Here is a 19,568-nt window from a genome sequence, read left to right on the forward strand (position 1 = left end):
TGAAAGTTCCGTCAATAAGACGACAGAAAAACAAATCAAACACGCCAACGCGTAAAAAGTCACTTACCACGATTCTTTATTCAAATCAACGTTAATGTTCTTTTTACTTTCGTCAGCGGTGCTGGGTTGTTCTTTTGGCGCGATCAAGATGAACCAAGAAGCTCGCTCGAGAACCAGTTCGTCAGTTTAAATTTGCCGCCGGTCGTCGTATGACGTGCTGCGCACACGCGGCGGAGTAATAAAAACACGCGGACCATCCGGCTTTTTTATTACGATTTATTTAAAATAGTTCTAAAATCGTGAATATTTAAAAAATAAATGTCGACAGTGCCTGATGTTTTTTTTGAGTTGATCGTGGTAGTGTTGAAAAAATGTGCAAGGGCCGTTAGTTTTTTGTGCAATTTGCGGTCTTTTTAATTGACGGCCGATCGAAAGAATGGCAAACTGGATGCCTTTTAGTGTTGTGTCAATAAAGTGCATTTTAATGGTATTTAAACCGATTATAAAGTGAGTACTGCGTCTGACCTTTCCATAAAGTTTCAACAGTCAGCACAGTGGAGTTATTATTGGAAAAATAATCGGATACTTGTTGCCTGTTCAACAAGTGAGTACCTACCTACTTATTTGAAAAAACATATCTGCGTAAGTAAAGAAGTGAATTCCATCTACCTTTTTTTATAAATACTAAATAATTGTCACGCTATTTTTTTCTTTCAAATAGACACATTATGAACAAAAAAAGTTTTAAAATAAACATACCCATATACATGTACAGTCCCTTTTTGAATCAGGTTTTCCTAGTGATGACTTCTAATTTATTTTTTTTTACACTTTTTTCATGTTAGGTGTTAACATAAGTTGTGTCCGTTTTTTCCCAAATTGATCACCAAAAGTAAAACAAAATGGTAAAAGTTAACCGTAATTTAATTGAAATTTCATCGCTTTTGCTTTAAATATATTATTTTATTTGATTACGAGCCTTGAACGTGGAATGTCAAGTAGACAAAAGTTAGCCTTTTCAACACCTCCTTCTGTTCGCGTTTAATCGAGAGCATAAAATTGTCATAGTTGCTCTTGATATTTGCGCAGTCCATGGTGAAAATGCTTTGAATAATTGACTAATTTGTTGTAAAATAATGAATTATAATATATTTTGACTTTTTTGTGGTAATGTTTTTTTTTTTGTATTCTCTTGCTCTTTTCATTTGGATAAAAAACAAACACAAATTTTGTGTTGACATTAGCGGTGTTATTCTAAGCCACTCTCGCGGCCGGAGAAAATACTTTTATCTCGTGATTTACGTACAAAATACACGAGGTAAAAGTGCTTTCCACGCCCTCGAGAGCGTTTGGAATATCACCCCAGATCGTCGAAATAAATCCAACCTTCTAGTCCTATTTAGAATTCTCAACTTACTATTTGATGCGCCTGAACTGAGCTCAATAAAAGTCAATATCACTGTTGGAAATCTCAGACAAAATTTACTTTTTCATACCGATAACGATAGAACTAACCATGGTTTTCATTCCCCTATAATTAGAAAATTTTTAGGTCTCCCAACAAACATACCAGTCTTGATTTCTTTGATAACAAGTTATCTTCTTTCATACGATCACTGAATCTTTGATAAAATGAAATTTAACAATAAACACCTCTCTCCCACTTTCAAGTCTACTATATGCCACTGTGTCGTTCTACTTTCTTTTAAAATAATTTTCAATGCAAATGCATATGTCCTTAAAAATGCCAATTGGGCGTTTATATAAACAAATAAATTAATCTGTTCAGTCTGCGCTATTATAGGGTGTTTATTGGCAAAAAATGTACGTACTTCTGTTACCAAAATAAGAAAAAAGAAAAATAAGTACTTGGCATTTAAAATAGCAAAGAAATATTCCTTGCAGCTTTACTAGATACAAAAATGCCTGTTTCAAAGCTATATGCACATAATATTAAGAAGAATATATATTTTTAATGAGAATGGTTAAAACATAAGAAGCGGAGATAAAAAATATTAAACTTCATAAATTAAATAAATTAAATGAATTATAATAAAAAAGGCAAGTGACAATCTTAATTCCAAAAATTATTATTTAGTTTAAAGGAGAATTACCCATTATAAAAACATAAATAAATAAATGAATACTTACTTAGCGAGTCCGGTTGGATTACATCTTGCTTCTTCAGTGTGTGGCGACAGATTTCGCCTTGTCGTTTGCCACAATTAAATAATGAATGAAAATCTAACATTGATTATTATAAGCAGCATCAAATTCTTATTTATAAGACGTCTTCCAGCTGACTTCTTCCTATTTTGATGAACTACTCCTTAAGAATTTATTTTTGGAAGAGTTAGCAATTTCTTGATGAGCTTATTGTAGCATCGAGGTCCTATAAAGCTTTATATTGCATTTGGGCAAATACTGTCTTCATTTGAGTATTGCACGACTACCTTTAGTTATGGCTTTATTTCTTTTAGGATGTATTTTTACTCATTGAGGTTTCTTATAATTGATGTATTTTTAAAGGGTTATTATAAATAACTGTCTCAAATTTAAGACTTTTAATTTCCTAAATAGTGATTCTGAATGACACTGAAAGGATTTTTAAAAAAGGTTCGTATAATTGTTTTTTCGGACCTTAATTAATGAACCATGTAGCGGCTCCACATCAGCGTACTTTACCAATTATATATATATTTAAAATACGACTTAACAAGAGTTTACCATATTGTCAGCAGAAATAAAAAATATTTAAATGTAAATTATTCAAGTGGAAAAAAATTAAAAATAAAAAACATATTTCTTGTGTTTGTTAATAGTTTTGGTACACAATAGTTAATATTTTAGAAAAAATATTAAACAACAATAATATAACTTTAAACGTATTGACTAAAATAACAAATGAGTCCATATTAATTTTCTTTTCTCTCTTTTGAACAATTTTCACTACGTAACTTTCAGCATTTCAAATTTCCGCCAACGTTAAATTTACCTATTTTTTTAGATCCTTTTCGCTCAATATTTTTTTAATAATTTTCTCGTTTGTTTATTTACTTAATAATTGTATCTACCGTAGTACTTTAAAAAAGAATTATAAAACTTATTAATATTTATGGATTCTTCGGCCTCATGGTGTAATAATAATCAGCGCGTTTGCCTACCATACAAAAGGTCTCGAGTTCGATTTCCGACATGGTTGACATGAAATATTTATTTAAAAAGGTAATTTTATTCTAAAATATTTTATAGTCCTCTGGACTGGTACGTGATGCGTCAGGCTGATCATCTTACCTTCATGTACCAAAAATTATCAAGATACGCTGCGATCAGTGTATTAATGCAGTGCCCTATGCACCATTTGGTGCGGAAAGGGAATGATGATGATACCTCATGGGACTCTTACGTATTTATTTTAAAAGAGAAAAGCATTGTATCAATAAACGAAAATAATTAGCACAATAATTATAAAATAAATAAACAAAAATGTATTTAAGAATGAATTATAAACTAATAAAACGATCCATAAACAAGTCCAGAAATTGGAGTCCAGAAAAAAAAATATTGAGGCAATACTAAATATGTATGTGAAATAATTTAATTACACGAATCTCACCCACATAAATAAAGGTTTCAGCTCTTTTACTTCACAAAAATCAACAGATGAAAGAATTGAAGGAATATAGATGTTCAAATATGGGCAGAATGGTGGATGTTACACAGTGTGGAAAGTGGCCACTTAAACCAGCCAATGACAGGTCATAAGCCCTGTAGATGCCTAAACTTCTCCATTACCTTCTCTAAAATGTTCTTCATCTCTGTTGTAATATGTATATAAAAAAATATTTAGTTCAAAAAATTCAGTTGGATCAATAGGTAATTCTGTCATTTATCAATGTTTAAATTTAATTAACAAATAAATTTTATTTACTACCTTATTTGAATATTTTAAATAAAAGAATAATCATAATTATTTTAAAAAGATCTCCGTATTTATATTACTCTATTATTTTTAAATAACTCTATTTTTTTATACTCATCATTTCTCTTTTTGCACTCAGTGATGCGTAGGGCACTGTATTGACACTCAAATTACAGCGTATCAGAAGGTAAAGAGATCAGTAAGGCTTTATTTTTTTATTAAATTTTCTTATTATGAGAATATAAGCATGTTTAGCGAATGGGTCTTTTAACTTAACAGGTTTGAAAGGAGTGAATGCATTATTATCATTTTTAATGCACTGTCATATTTTGGACAGAAAGAATGTGCATTTCATATGCAAAAACATTAAATAATGCCATGCAGATTATGTAGTGGGCGTTTTATCTTCCTAATGAAGGATTCTGAGTGCATCGTAAAACACGCATACTATGTGTTGCAGTATTTTTTTATTTTTTTTTAGTTATCTTTGTGAGCTTGTTTCGCTTTAGAAAATGAAATATTTTTTTGCAGTCGACCTTCGAATCGCTCAGAAACAATAAATCGCTATGTGTCAACAGCCTACTTAAAAAACTTTTATCAATAAAAAAAAACAAATAGTAATAATTCCAGTACTGGTTTGACTTGCCAAAACTTCGGGCGTTTGTATTTGGCGAATCACTAAATGAACCAATAAAAACATTTCAAAATATTATAAAGTTTAAATGTTTGCAAATACAGCGCCTTTTAAAAAAAAATCGATTATAATAATATTCCACTCCACTACTTCGAGAATTACACCGGCAACCTCTTCCACATAGGTGGAATACAAACTCTGTTGGCTTATGCTGAATATCTAAGGGGACTATACATTCCAGATGAACTAGCTGACACGCGTCTTACGCTTAGATCAGCTACGTCTACGGCGAGAGAAAAAGGTTTTATACCTCTACGCAAACAGCGCACTAAATTCAGTGAACGAGCATTTGCGGTCGCAGGCCTTATGGCATGGAATGCTCTCCCAGCAGAGGTGCGAGGCTGTGAAAGTGAAGTGATGTTTCGGAAAAAACTTAAAACCCACTTGTTTTCTAAATCATTTGAATCAATCCGTAGCATGTGATATCAAAATAAATTGTTTTTTTATTTATTTAAACGCCTTTTATGCTTTTTCGTGTTTTTACATACAAATATACAAATAAAGGCATACATGTATTTTACAAAGAAGTAGCAAAAAATACATAAACGATTTTTAAAAGAAAAAGAAAAATATCAAAAATATCATCTTTACATATTAATGTAAAAATGGAAAGAACAGAAGCGTATTTGTTAATATGAAAACAGCAATGCATTTTACACAAAGAAAGGAGCAAAAAAAAAAATAAAAAAAAATTAAACATAACATATTAGTAGAAAATATATGAGGATACATAATAAACCGTACATATATTGCAGTGGAGAACAGGAGTATATTTTTTCGTATAGGTTGTATTAAAATAATCTTAAAATTAGATGAAGTTAGAAAAATACTTATTTAGAATACATATATAAGTCAATAAACGGTAAACAATTGAAATTAACATAGTATTATTTAGGTATTACAATTTAAAGATAGTAAATTGATACACTGCCTTTTAAAATTCAAAAGTGTTATATTAAATATATCTACGTTATTTGCGTATTCATTTGCAAATGTATGAATTCTCCTTATTGGCGATTGTGCACTGTGGTTTGTTGTAGATATATTTACATGAATAGTTTATTAAATCGGGTAACCCGGCCCGGAACTCGCAAGTTGATTAGTTGTAACAGTTCGGAAAAATCAAATATTTAATTTAATATTTTAAATAAAAATAACGGATCATTCAGTTTTCAGCAGCTTCAAATAAAATTATTTATCCATAGAATCACTATGTAAAGCGCCCCTGAAGTATTAAATTACGAAAATGGCGATGTATAAGTTATTAATAATAATAATAATAAAAATATTTATATCATAATTTCGTCTCCAGGTGGATGAAGAATACAGTTACGCGTGTGAAATAGAACTAGAATCCTGGAAGAGTGTGTTCGACTTGATGGCCACTCTCAGGTAAAAACCATGGAAAAGGAAATCCAGTTGAAAAAAGTTCAGCTGGTAATTTGTGTAGTCTTGAGGTCCTGGGTTCGATTCTTTGGCCCGTATTATTAGGGAAGTTAACATTTATCTTCAATTTTATCCACGTGTTTTTTTTTAAAAAAAAAATTTGTAAATAGTTTTAGTTACAGGTTACCGACGAAGACACATTAAATTTTCCTCTATTTTATTTTAAACCGTCTGGATATGGATACGTACCAATAAAAATAGCGTTTATAATCGCGACTCTGAAGGGTCCACATAAAATATTTGTTTATATCGTGGTTTTACCTTAAAATATTTTACTGTCCCTGGATTGGCACTTTACGCGTAATTAACTATTCACTAACTAATCATCCTACCATAGAATTAAGAAAAGTCCAGAAGGAGCGTATAATCATATTTGAATACATCGGACTGTGTCTAAAAATTCCTCCACTATGCCACACTTTCGCCGCGCGCATTCGTGATGTCGCCGCGTAATGTTGCACGATGGGAAAAAATATAATTATAACACAAATGTAAGGTAAAAAAAACAATCTGTTAATATGTCTAAAATTTTATTGTGCCCGCGGAAAAATTGATTGACACAACTGAGTAGATAAGTAAAGGGCCATTTAATAAGGGTAATTTAATTTATGAACTTTGAACTTAAAATATAAAACGAATTTTATTTTACATAAAACCGATATTTTTATATCATGTTAAATACTATTTGATGTTTTGATGATAATGTCGTTTAAATGTCCCCCACGGCGTTGTTTAATCAAAAGTCAATTTTTTTATTAGTTCTTTCATTAGATGAGCAAAGTAGGGTAAAAAAATTACTACCCTGGCAACACTAACGAACTTTTCTTTTTGTTTCTTCGACAATCTGACAGATGGAAAAATAATTCAATTTTTAAGGAATGCATTTGCTACTTAAACATTTGTTTGCTAATTACACATGAAATGTGATACCATCTTATTTGTTTAAGATCCTAGCAGTATTTCTACACTTAAACTGACACAACACGACATAGTAGAATTCAAATCAGGAGTTGCTTACTGAGCGACGTCTACAAAGAAACTAACGAGTCAAAACGTAAACCTACTCATTTATGAGTAGTTTAGTCGCCTTCTGATTGATGTGCGTATGTGGTTCCTGGACTATTCTTAATTCTATGCACCCTACTTTATTGTAACACATGAGCGAGATTCACTGAAATTATTTTTCTAATTTAGTGCCCTATGCAACACGAGGTGCGAATTAAGGTTCTATAATAATGATGCTTAAAACTTAATAATTTTGTTTTAAAATGTAAACAACAAAAAAACATTTTTTTATGTGCATGTAAATAAACTTTTAAACTGGTATAAGAAGTTAGTATACAAATTGAAATAGTGTTTTAGTAGGTGAAATAATTCAGCCTGTTTAATAACATCTACATCAATAAAGGTTTCAGCTCTTTTACTCCGCAAAAGTTAATAGATGGAAGTGTTGAGGAAATGTGGATGTTTAAACAGAGGCAGAATGGTAAATTTTACACAGTGTAAAGTGGTCACTTAAACCATCCAATGACAGGTTACAATTCCTGTAAATACATAGACTTCCATATTACCTTCTCAAAAATGATTATTTTTTCATTTATTTAACTTTTTCTACATAATGTTATTTGTATACTGGCGGGCTTATTGCTAAATGGCAATTTCTTCCAACCAACCAATACAATAATAGTTTTATTTTTGTAATTCAAGTTACAGAACATATTCAATAGAAAACGAAGATTCAAAAGTTTATAAATTACCTTAACTCGATACTATTACTCAATAGGAAAAAGGAAAAAAGAGGAAAAAGAAAAGGAGGAAGGATTAAGGAAGAGAAAGGAGATGTTTCTTTAGACGTGATTTACACTGAGATAATGTAGTAACATCTTTGATGGTGGATGGGAGATGATTCCACAGTCGAGCCGCATGGACACCATATGAATTAGAGAAAAAAGAAGAATTCTGGATGTTATCCCTCTCTGTCGCATTAAATTAAATTTTTATTTTATACAATCAAAACGACATTTAAGAAGGATATTACCTTTTTAAAACATCATATTTCTCACGTACAAGCCACGCATATGCAAATGAAATAATATCAGGCACTACAAGTAATAAAATCATCTCTTGGTCCATAATAAATCGTGCGGTTAGAACCCCTGTCCATGATTCAATACATTATAATGGATCTATGTACATTTTTATGGTACGCAATTCACCGTTGATAACACCTGTTGTAATTGCGAATCAATTCCTTTATTACACTTGGGAACACCTCGGGTACACATTACTGAAATTGATTTTCGTATAAGCATTAGGTAGGTAATCGAAAAAGGTATTTAAATGCATTAAAAACAGTTGTGCATTTATATATCTCTGTAAAAAAAGGTAAGCTTTCAAATAACAATACTGCCGCTCATAGGAGAGGGTAAATAAGGTCTTATTTATTTTTTTAAATTCATACTAGGAAAATACACAGCAAAACAACTGACAATGTTTTGAGTTTGTCCAAATTTTGGTAGACAAGGACTGGATTCAACCCCCTAAAGAGCCGTTAATGTCAGCATATTACAACAGAGATGAATCACATTTTAGAAAAGGGAATGTAGAAGTTTAGGCATCCACAGGGCTTATGACCTTTCACTTGCTGGTTAAAGTGGCCACTTTAAAAACTGTGTAACATTCACCATTCTGCCCATATTTGAGCATCTATATTCCTTCAATTCTTTCATCTGTTCATGTTTGTGAAGTTAAAGAGCTGAAATCTTTATTAATGCGGATGAGATTCGTGTAACTGAATTATTTTATTTGTTTTTTCTCTTATTATAGTCGTATTAGAATCTTTTTTAGCAACTTATAGTAAAAAAAAATCAAAAGTTATTGAAGGATAGAAAAAACACGATTTTTTATTTTTATATATTGGCTGGAATTTCCGAAGTAATTTAAATGTCTGATTGAAATATCACATTTAAGCATTTTTCGCGCCACTTTCCTTTCACACTTTGTCAGGTTCTATAATTTATTGAAGACCAGAAGTGTGTACAAACCGCCCTAACATAAAGCTGTCTGACAGTTAGAAAATTAGTTGATTCAAATGCATTAATATTTGATTATTAGTGGGTTTACAACCACCCCATAAGATTTAACGTAGATATAGTACAATTTTACTTTCGAAACGTATGCGAGAAAAACAAAATTAAAAAAATTCGAAAATAGAACAAACAATATGTGCATATCAATTCATTAATATCAATACAGTGTTTAATGTTTAAGGAGAATGGAATAGAGAGAATTGTAAAGAGGAAATATAAGAAAGAGAAAGATGTTTCTTAAGGCGTGATTTTAACAGAACTTCTAACTCTATAAACATCTTCGACAGTGGGTGGGAGATTATTCTACAGTCGATCCGTATGGACAGTCTATTTGAGTTAAAGAAGTAGGATAAATTGTGAGGATTTAACAGGATAAAGTCTTTGTTCCCTGAACATAGATTTAGTAGAGCTTTTGAACTTTTTATTTTTAAATTATGTTATTTGTAGCTTAAAAATTGTTGCAGATTAAAAAAAAAAAACACTTTTTATTTTTATACACCTTTTATCAAAATAAAATTTTACGTTCACTTTGCCCAGCTAACAAGGGTACATACCCTGTTCCAAGCTAGGCAATTACATTCTAATATATGATAATAATTAACAAATCAATAGAGAGCACAGACAAATAAAATATAAACTTATTCGTACACACATTTTGCTACATATACATACACACATACACATATATACATACATATATACTCACACACATACATACACCAGTAAGAATCTCCAACATAAAAAAAATGTGGTACAAATTTTTACCGTCAAGGAATTACAATATAAAAGATTTTTTTCCAACTTGATATATAAGCAAAAATAAATGATTAATAAATAAATATAATAAGTGCCCTTGAGGTATTATATTACGAAAATGGCGCTGTATAAGTTATCCATAATAATAATAATAATAATACTTGCGTTGAGAATTGAGAGCGAAAACTAAACAGTCTATAACGCTTTGTTGTTAAACTAAAACCCGTACTAAAACAAAACCAAAAATTTGGAACGGTTTGTTCTATGCTATAGAGCTGAAGGGCTTCTCTAGAGAGTTATTACTCAGGAAGATGAAACCATTTAGTCCAGGTTTCTGTTTCTATTTCACACAAATATCTGTATTCTTCATGCGCCTGGACATGGACAAAGCAGCCATCGTCATCTCGCAATTGCTATGTAGAAAAGTTTTAAACAAATGATAAAGGGGTGGAGTTAAATTATTTTTTCATTCACGAATCTTCGGGTAATCTGGCACGAATAGACGATTGGGATATCGGTATTGTTCATTTTCGGTGAATCCGGTCGAAATAATGGTCCGTCGGGACACGGAATTGCTTTACGAACCGAAATTATCGAGGCGAATTACATTCGTAGGTATCGCCGCCACCGCAAGACAGAGAACATTATGCGGTCTCGCCTAAAGAATCGTCGAATCAAACGAAATGAATCGAAGTGGAGATTTACACTATGGGAACTCGTTTTTTCACACGGAAAAGGCAACGTTGGACATGCATACGTACAATGAGACCAACTAACATAAGTTCGGGTCGTGTACTTTCTTTATTTTAGAGTTTAATCTAAAAAACAAACGTTACAATTTTTTTTTAAAATGAATTTTCTATTTGACCTATCTATTATTATCAGAGATTAAGAACGTCATTTCGTAGTTTTAGTAAAATATCTGTACCTTAAAGGATAAGCCACAAGAGTCAAATTGAACGAAATATTCAGGAAACAAAATTTTGTGATTGTGAGATTTCCAAAATATAAATTTTAAACCAAATGAGATAATTTCAATCCATTAACACTTTGAGCACCGGTCGAATACACATAGAATTTACCCTGTGCCCGGCCCATTTTTGTGAAATTTCATGCTTTGTGAAGGGTTTTTTAAAAGTGTCATAAATATGGAAATACTGTGTAAATCAATTGAATCTTCTCAGATTTATTTGAACTAATTAAATAAGTAATTTTTGTATCATAGTTTGGCCAACATTGGCATTTATGGAGAGCCACATTACGCATTGCAATGTTCGCACATATACATGGCCTCACTTCTTTTATTTGTGCTTTGTATCTCGGAGCCGTGTAAACACGTGATTATAATAACCATGCGTTGTCCCGGTCCCGTGTTTATACGTGGTTTACCAGCAGCGAAAAAGTACTAGTAAAAGTCACTTGATGTCAATAAAATGCACTTTTTTAGACAGCTGGTAAACCACGTGAAAACACCGGACCGGGACACAACGCGTGGTTATATAATCACGTGTTTACACGGCTCCGGGATACAAAGTGTTAAGAACTTGGTATGTAAAATAATTATTTTTTTGATAATGATAATCTCTTAATCTATTTTAATTGGACAAACGTAGAACTGTGATGAACCTTATGTACATGCATTTTTAAAAAAAAATGCCATAAGTGATGTTTCATCTCTGTTGCAATTAATTTCTTTTCATATTCCCTATATCCCCGTCTTAATTTCTTTAAAAACAAGTTGTCTTCTTTCATGTGATCACTAATTCAAATTCAAATATGCCATATCCCCTTCCACTCTCCCCTAGTCCAATTTTGCTCCCTCTCTTGATGTTACATCAAATATATTATATTATTGTACTTTTACTATATACAATAATACTTCTTTTTTCCCATCAAGTTGTTTGATGTATAATCATTAATACTTTTAAAAAGAGCCATTCCTAATCTGTCTTCATTGGAGAAACGTAGAACTTAGATGGACCTCATACGCATTTAAAAATACTTAATGCTATAAGTGATATCCCATCTCTGTGGCAATATTTTTTTTTCATGTTCTCAACTTTGTCACCAGAAACCAAATTCCGCAATTTATTAAATCGTTTAAGAGCAACTTTAGTTTTTATGCCCCGATGTCCAGAATGTGTAGATTAGTCAATTCGGCACTCAACTTGGAATTCTTTGGGATAGATCTTCTAACTTTTCGTAGATCTCTTCTTCACTAAAGCAGTGTGGAGGGATGAAGATGGATTGACATAAATATGAAGCCTTATATGCTTATTGTGTTTATAAATATATTGTTTACCGTAGTTTGTTTTCGCTACAATGTTTAACGTTATTTTTGTTCAGTTTATTGTTAATATGTTTCTTTATATCACTGTTGTAATTGGCCTAGGCGGTATTAACATATAATAAATAAATAAATAGCACATTAACAAATTACAACAGGGATGCAGAATACCTTATATAAGGGAATGTGAAAGTCTAGGCATTTACAGGGCTTATGACCTGTCATTAGCTGGTTTAAGTGGCCACTTTACACAATGTGTAACATTCACCATTTTGCCTATGTTTGAACATCCATATTTCTTTATTCTTCCATTTGTTGATTTTAGTGAAGTTAAAGAGCTAAAACCTTTATTGTTGTAAAGAGATTCATTTGACTGAATTGTTTCACATACTAGGCAACGCCTGAAAACAAATTTTCCATTTTTAAACTTCTTCTTGGACCAGTTGGTTTTATTACAATATTTGAGTTTGTCCAAATGTTCGTAGACAAGACTGGATTTCACCCCCTCGGGTGTCATTAAGATTAACAAATGTTACTTTTTGTACTTAACATGTTACAACAGAGATGAAGAATATTTAAGAGAAGGGAATATAGAAGTCTAGGCATCTACAGGGCTTATGACCTGTCATTGGCGGGTTTAAGTGGCCACTTTACACACTGTAACATTCACCATTCTGCCCATATTTGAACATCTATATTCCTTCAATTCTTTCATCTGTTGATGTCTATGAAGTTAAAGAGCTGAAACCTTTGTTTATGCGGGTGAGATTCATCTAATTGAATTATTTCACCTACACACTAGGCAACGTCTGAGTTTTTTTATATTTTTTCAATGTCTATACTTCTTCATGGACCAGGTGGAGTTGAACAGGGAGTTAAATATAGTCCTTGTCTACAAAAATTTGGACAAACTCAAAATATTGTCTTTTTATAATTTATTTATTTGATTTATGCTGGTTTTCTATGAAAGTATTTGAAATTAATTAGGAGAGAAAATTAATTTTTATGTTTCTACTACTACTACTACTACTGCTACCATCACGCTATTTCCCGTAAGGGTAGGCAGAGAGAATGGACGGCTATTCACGTCTATCCTAGCATGCATTCCTAGCTTCTTCCACATAACACTTATGGAAGTGAAACATGGAACTGGCACAGGAAGGATGTAAGCCGAGTGAATGCGGTCAAAATGCGATGAATGGGTAAGGAATAATGAAATCAGGTGAGAGTGTAAATCTGAGTCAAGTATAATTGATAAGATTAAGAAAGGGTCTCTTAGATGGTTTGGTCATGTGGAACGAATGGACGACGAAAGAATGGTAAAACAAGTATATATTGTGAAAATGAATGGTAAAGTGAGACGAGGACGACCAAGGAAGACGTGACATGATCAGATTTCATTTCATATTTTTTTCATTTCGTTTTTAGCACCACAACAGGCCAGGAGGCCTAATTACAGTGTTAAATTATATTACAGAACAACCAGGCTTGAGAAAAAACACATTTTAATTTTTGTGTTCTCACTGGGAATCGAACCCGGAACCTTCCGTGCGTGAGTCAAGCGTCTTGACCACTACACCACGGAGGCCGCCAGATAAACCATTTTAAAAAAATATATATGCAAATGTATTAGATGTTAACTAGTAACGCACGGTTTACGGTGAAGATGCTACGAATTAACAATTATTGACTAATTTGTTGTAAAACAATGAAGCAAAATACATTATTGAAAAAATTTTCGTGATTGTTTTTTTGTGTCCTCTTGTTCTCTGGAAAAAAAGACAAAATTTGTGTTAAAATCCAATATAACTACTCATTTTGTTTGTGCACAAATTGTCTTCATATTTTGGATGTTTTTGGCACTTACTTTATGGATGATTTTTAAATATAATATTTTTAAGAAATATAATAACTTTGTTTTTAAAACCACTTAATTCATTTACATAACCGACTAGTTTCAGCAACAACACGTTGCCCTCCGCAGGGTTACATAACAACATCGTTAACAACTTCATAAAACAAAGTTAAATTATTTCTCAAAAATATTATATAATGTTGACGGAGCCAATATGCTACAACCATCAAATATACTCTTTGTCAGTCCTTGAAAAAGTGCAAGATTTTGTTTTTTTAGGTTCATCTATCTCTGCGAGCGATGTATGCAGATCAAAAGTTAAAAGACGCATCCTAATTTCAAAAAGTGCCATAACTCGACTGACCAAAATTTGACAAGATAAGAACATCTCGAAGGAATCTAAAATGTTCATAGTGCGTATGCTTGTGTTCCTAATATTCTTATATGGCGTAGAAACGTGAACAATCAAAACACGTGAGCAGGAGAAAATAGATGCCTTTGATATGTGGTGTTGGCGTCGAATGCTGAGAATACCATGGACAGTCAGAAGAATAAATGTCTTCATACCGGAGGAACTCAACGTAAAAGTTCGCATATCGGTTATATGCTGCCAACATATTCTGCGGTTGCTAGACGTGGGACGTTCCCAGAAAATCTGGAGAAAATAGTGATTACGGGCAGTGTGCCAGGACAAAGAAGCAGAGGCAGAGCTGTGGCTCAATGGATCGACCAGGTAAAAACAACGTCACGGGCGACCCTATATGAAGCTGTGGAAAGGGCGCAGAGCCGTGAAGGGTGGAGACGCATTGTCAATGGAATGGATGGAGAAAGTTCCAACGATCACGACCCTCAGAACTGAGGAACGACAGAGAAAAATTAAATAAAACTTATAATAACACTGACAACTTACAACAAATTGGACATTATTTTTTTTTATTTATCAACAAGTTTTTTCTTACAACATATTATCACTTTATTTATTAAAATAAAAAAATCCATATAGGCAAGGCTCGTGCGTGGGCATTAATGTCAATTAATTCAAAGATTTTTCACCCTACCAATATCGCGAGCAGCTTTGGAAGCTCTATTTTTTCAATTGAACACGAACAGAATCAGGTGTCGAAAATGCCCACTTTCGGCTATTTGACATTCCATTTTGACGACTTGCAATCAAAAAAAATAATATATGGTACTTTAGATCAAATACAATATCTTGTAGAGCAGAAAATTTTCTTTCGGGTGACGTATAACGTTTAGCTTGTATTAAAACTTTGTATGCTCATTTTCATATTTGGAAAAAAACGGACTCAACTTATGCTAGCACCCAATACTAAATTAAAATCAGTTACCACGCGTCTTTGGCATTTATTACTTGTACACTTTCATCTGCATATTCATTAACAATAACTCGTATGTAAAAACATTTTTACCCAATTAGTAGCAAGTAATGTTGATTTGCATATAAAAACAGTATTTAACTACGAACCTAACAGCTTCGGGCTCTTAACAGTTTACCATAAATTACATCAACAAGTCTTTGATAAAAATGGGACTGTATGAGATAAACCAATGTTTGACGATACTCGTATATCCAACCGCAATCAGAATATTTGTATAAAATATTTTAATCTTTGTTTGGAAATCCGAGATTAAAAGATATATCGACAAACACCAGTGAATCTCTTACCGTCTCGTTGTGGTACAAGTCATTGCATCAGAAAACACATAACAAAAAAAGTAATTATATTTATTTATTTGTTTAAGATTGTCATTTGAAAAAAAAGCTTCATATTAAATTAAAGAATAAAAATCATTGATAGATAGGGTTAAGATTCATTGTTTATACAAAAAATACACATTACAAAATGCATCAACATCAAAAATACTATAGTTTTTTATGTAAAACCTGTGTTGAGCGGATTTTTTTGCAAAAAAAACGAATAATTAAATCTATTCATTAATAAGACTTGTTCATTACACATTCGAAATGACAAAACTAAATAATAACATACATATATCTAAAATGTATAAATATCCAAAAGTACAAAAAAGTTTATTGCGTGAAATGGACCTAAATAGAAAAAAACTAAATTACAAAAAAAAAATGAAAAATTAATTTATTTTTGGCATCAATTACTTAAAACAAAAAAAAACATGATAAATTAAGTAACATGTAAATATAAAAAATAAACAAACAATATTAATTGTGTATTTTGTAATTAACAAAGTCGAATTAGCAAAAGCATTTTTGAATATCAATAAAAATAAAATGAACGCTTTAGATATGTTCTCAAATCAATTGAACAGTTTAAAATAAGAATATCAATTAAATGTGTAATTATTGATTTTGAACTAAGAACATTATTTTTTGATCCAGGAATCGTTCTAAATTTATGGTACTAAATACAACGCATTTAATTAGAAAGTATTTATTGTATTAAATTAACAAAATTTTAGTATTACCAACAACGCATGTCCAAATCGTATCCAGCACGGATCCAACAAAGATTGACAGACACTTTAACAGAAACGGCAAATGACAGGTCATAAGCTCGTTAAATTCCTTGGCTTTCTTATTTTCTTAGAGGGTCTCCATTTACATTGTCTAAGTGCATATCTGGTCGGAAAAAAGTAAAAATACTATCTTATGTGCATGCAATAATAAATATTTTTACGTATAAACTTTCCGAAGTTCAAGTCATCATTCGTAATATTTATATTTTTAAGATTATTTGATGGCGCTAACTGGTTTTTATAATTGAAAATGATCATAAAGTTTTGACCGTTACAATACCGAAAACTTAAAATGGCGGTGGCAAAACTGGTTTCTTTCCTAAAATATTTGTGTTTTATAATAATTAATTGAAGCGGGGTATTTTTATAATAATAATATTAACAACTAAGAAGATGCATAACATACTATGATATTAGTTATGTTTGTAAAAATAAATACATATTAGTTGGATGGCGTTCTAGCTTCTGTGCCTACCCCTACGTTGATAATTTATTTATTTACATTATTTACTTCAAATGTCTTTTATTTACACATTAACAAATTTATAAAAGCTTTCTAGGCGGTGCTTGTGTTAAGAATTGCCATGTTTAAGTAATACTTTTTATTTCAGATAGTTTTAAATTTCTTTATTATTATAATATAATTTAAAGTATTTTCTTTATTGACATCAACGCTGTCGTATAAAATTAAACAATAAATATAAAGTCACAATAAATAAACAGATCAACTACCGGTTTATACGTATGAACAATACTATACTACCCTAATGTCATTTACCCGTAGGGGTAAGCAGAGAGGATGGACTGCCACACATCTATCCTGGTATACATTCCTAGCTTCTTCCAAATTAATATATCTTGTCATATATGCCCTTCGGTTCTGTCTGCTTTTGACATGACCAGACTTAAGATTTTGATTTATCACGTCTTTGATGTGGCCACTCTGCTTCATCCTTACTCTGCCAGTTTTATGTTTCACTTCCATACATAAGGGTTGGGACTAAAATTCCTTTAGGCACTACCAGTTTAGCTTCCCAAAGTATCTCTTGGATGAATAACGTAACCCTTGACTATGATATAACACAAGTCTATTTCGAAAACAAAACTCAATACTCAATACATCTCTTATTTTTTTATATTATGAAGTTGTGTTTTGCTATGTCAGACCTAAATTATGTTATAATTTTTATTAAATTTGTAAAATATAATTGTAGTTTTTTTAAATATCGGTTTTTCAAAAAAAACTGTCTTTTGCTAAATGTAACACCGTTTTTAGAGGAATTTTTCGGCAGTCTTTTAAGCACTAAAAACAATGTTGACATTTAGACCTCGCTTTTTATAAATATATACATTATCACGAGGAATAAAATTATTATTCACTAATCTGCAAATACCTGAATCGCTCATCACGTTCGGTAATTTGTGAGAATATTGGTGTCTTAGGGTCAAATTCTGTGAGACCAAAACTATAATATGATTGGGCAAACATTTAGAAGCGCATAAAAAGGCACCTCTAATCATTCGTTAATCGGTTTTTAATAACACCCGCGATTACTTATATATTTGTTTTAGAACATTAATCATTACAACCAAGATTCTTCGTAAACGATTCGAAGTTAAATAGTTATTATAAGGCGTGTGAGGTATTAGAAAATATTTCATAAAATTTAACTAAAGGTTAATATTATATATTTGTTTTAATATTTTAATACACACTTTAAAAATTATAGTCCAATATTTTGAAGAACTAAAATTGCCTTTTTTGAGGCTTTACAATTACGTGTTATAAGACAGTTACTTGCAGTAAAGACAAAAAATGGTTTAATTAGCTTATTCTTCGAGAGATTAAACTTATCGGGAAGGCAATGTCTTGAATATCTGGGATAATGTATGTATGTATGTATGTTAACTGTTTAAATACAAATCCATAAGGTTTTAAGCCTTACTCATTAACCCGGTATAAGGTAACGCCTAAACTTAGTGGTAAAAAAAGTATGAAAATACCATCCTTATTACAGTGATAGAATAAGGATGGTATTCCTACCCTAATTCTAGCAATATGTCTATGCGTAACTTTATACAAGGTTTTTAAGGAATACCCTTAATTATGAGCTCGTCGATTGGTTTGAAGTAAGTACATAAAAAAAAGAAAATGAATGCTAGTAAAACAAAGCTGAAAATATTACAATTAAACTGAGGCTATTTTTAATGCCGTTAAAAATCTTCGTTCCGTTTTAATCACGCCAGTAAAAACATAAAACATTAATATTAAAAAGAAACAATGACTTTCCGGGATATTTTTGATAAAAAATAAACTTGAAAGTTTTCTATAACTATCTTTACAACCGCCAGATTACGCCTCTTGAAATTTAGACTAAACTTATGTGTATTAGTAGAACTTAAAAGGCGAATTAATAAATAAGCAAAATATTGAATTTTTGTTTTTGAACAGAAATACAAACATTTTAAATCATACTAATTTCATAGTGTTTTTTTTAAATTTAACATCTCAACATTCGTTAATATTCGTTTAAAATTTGAAATATTTCAACTCAAATACTTTCTTATGGAATCATTTTTTTTTCTAAGAATACTGTTTTGGTTGTTTATTTTTTTTCTACAGTTTGTTTTAAGCAAAAGTTTAATGTTCATATAGGCCATTTGCTCACAACAGAGATTGAGAAAAAAACAAACGGTCCCTTCTCTAAAATGTTATTCATCTCAGTTGTAATACTTCAAAAGAAAAAATATTAACCCTGTTTCATTATTTAATCTGCATTATTACGACGATGAAATCCACGGCAATAATATTTCTTATCCGAGTATACAATTCTGACTATACTAAACTTAACCCACTTAGCGGTAATATGTAATACTGTTATCATTATTTCAAAATGACCACCGCACAGTAGGGTTTTTTAAAGGGCTTTTTGTACTTCGCTGTACATAAACATAAAAAAGAAAGATTGTGTCTTTCTGATACAGTCAATAAAACCTTTCAAGGC

At 31.2% G+C, this 19,568-nt stretch overlaps 1 long non-coding RNA gene across 2 annotated transcripts in view; it reads left to right on the top strand.

Moving 5' to 3' along the window:
• The first annotated feature begins 209 nt into the window (after window positions 1–209).
• LOC148276898 (uncharacterized) overlaps window positions 210–19,568 on the top strand; it is a 28,113-nt gene continuing 8,754 nt past the window's right edge. The window contains exon 1 of one of the 2 annotated variants that reach the window (XR_015823637.1): window positions 210–642. This is a non-coding gene — a long non-coding RNA (uncharacterized LOC148276898). The remainder of the gene's footprint in view (window positions 643–19,568) is intronic. The other variant, XR_015823638.1, reaches the window with a different exon arrangement.

This window comes from Micrasema longulum, unplaced genomic scaffold, assembly GCF_059751315.1.
Source record: "Micrasema longulum isolate JH-2025_06_02 unplaced genomic scaffold, ASM5975131v1 h1tg001133l, whole genome shotgun sequence".
Lineage (NCBI taxonomy): Eukaryota > Metazoa > Arthropoda > Insecta > Trichoptera > Brachycentridae > Micrasema > Micrasema longulum.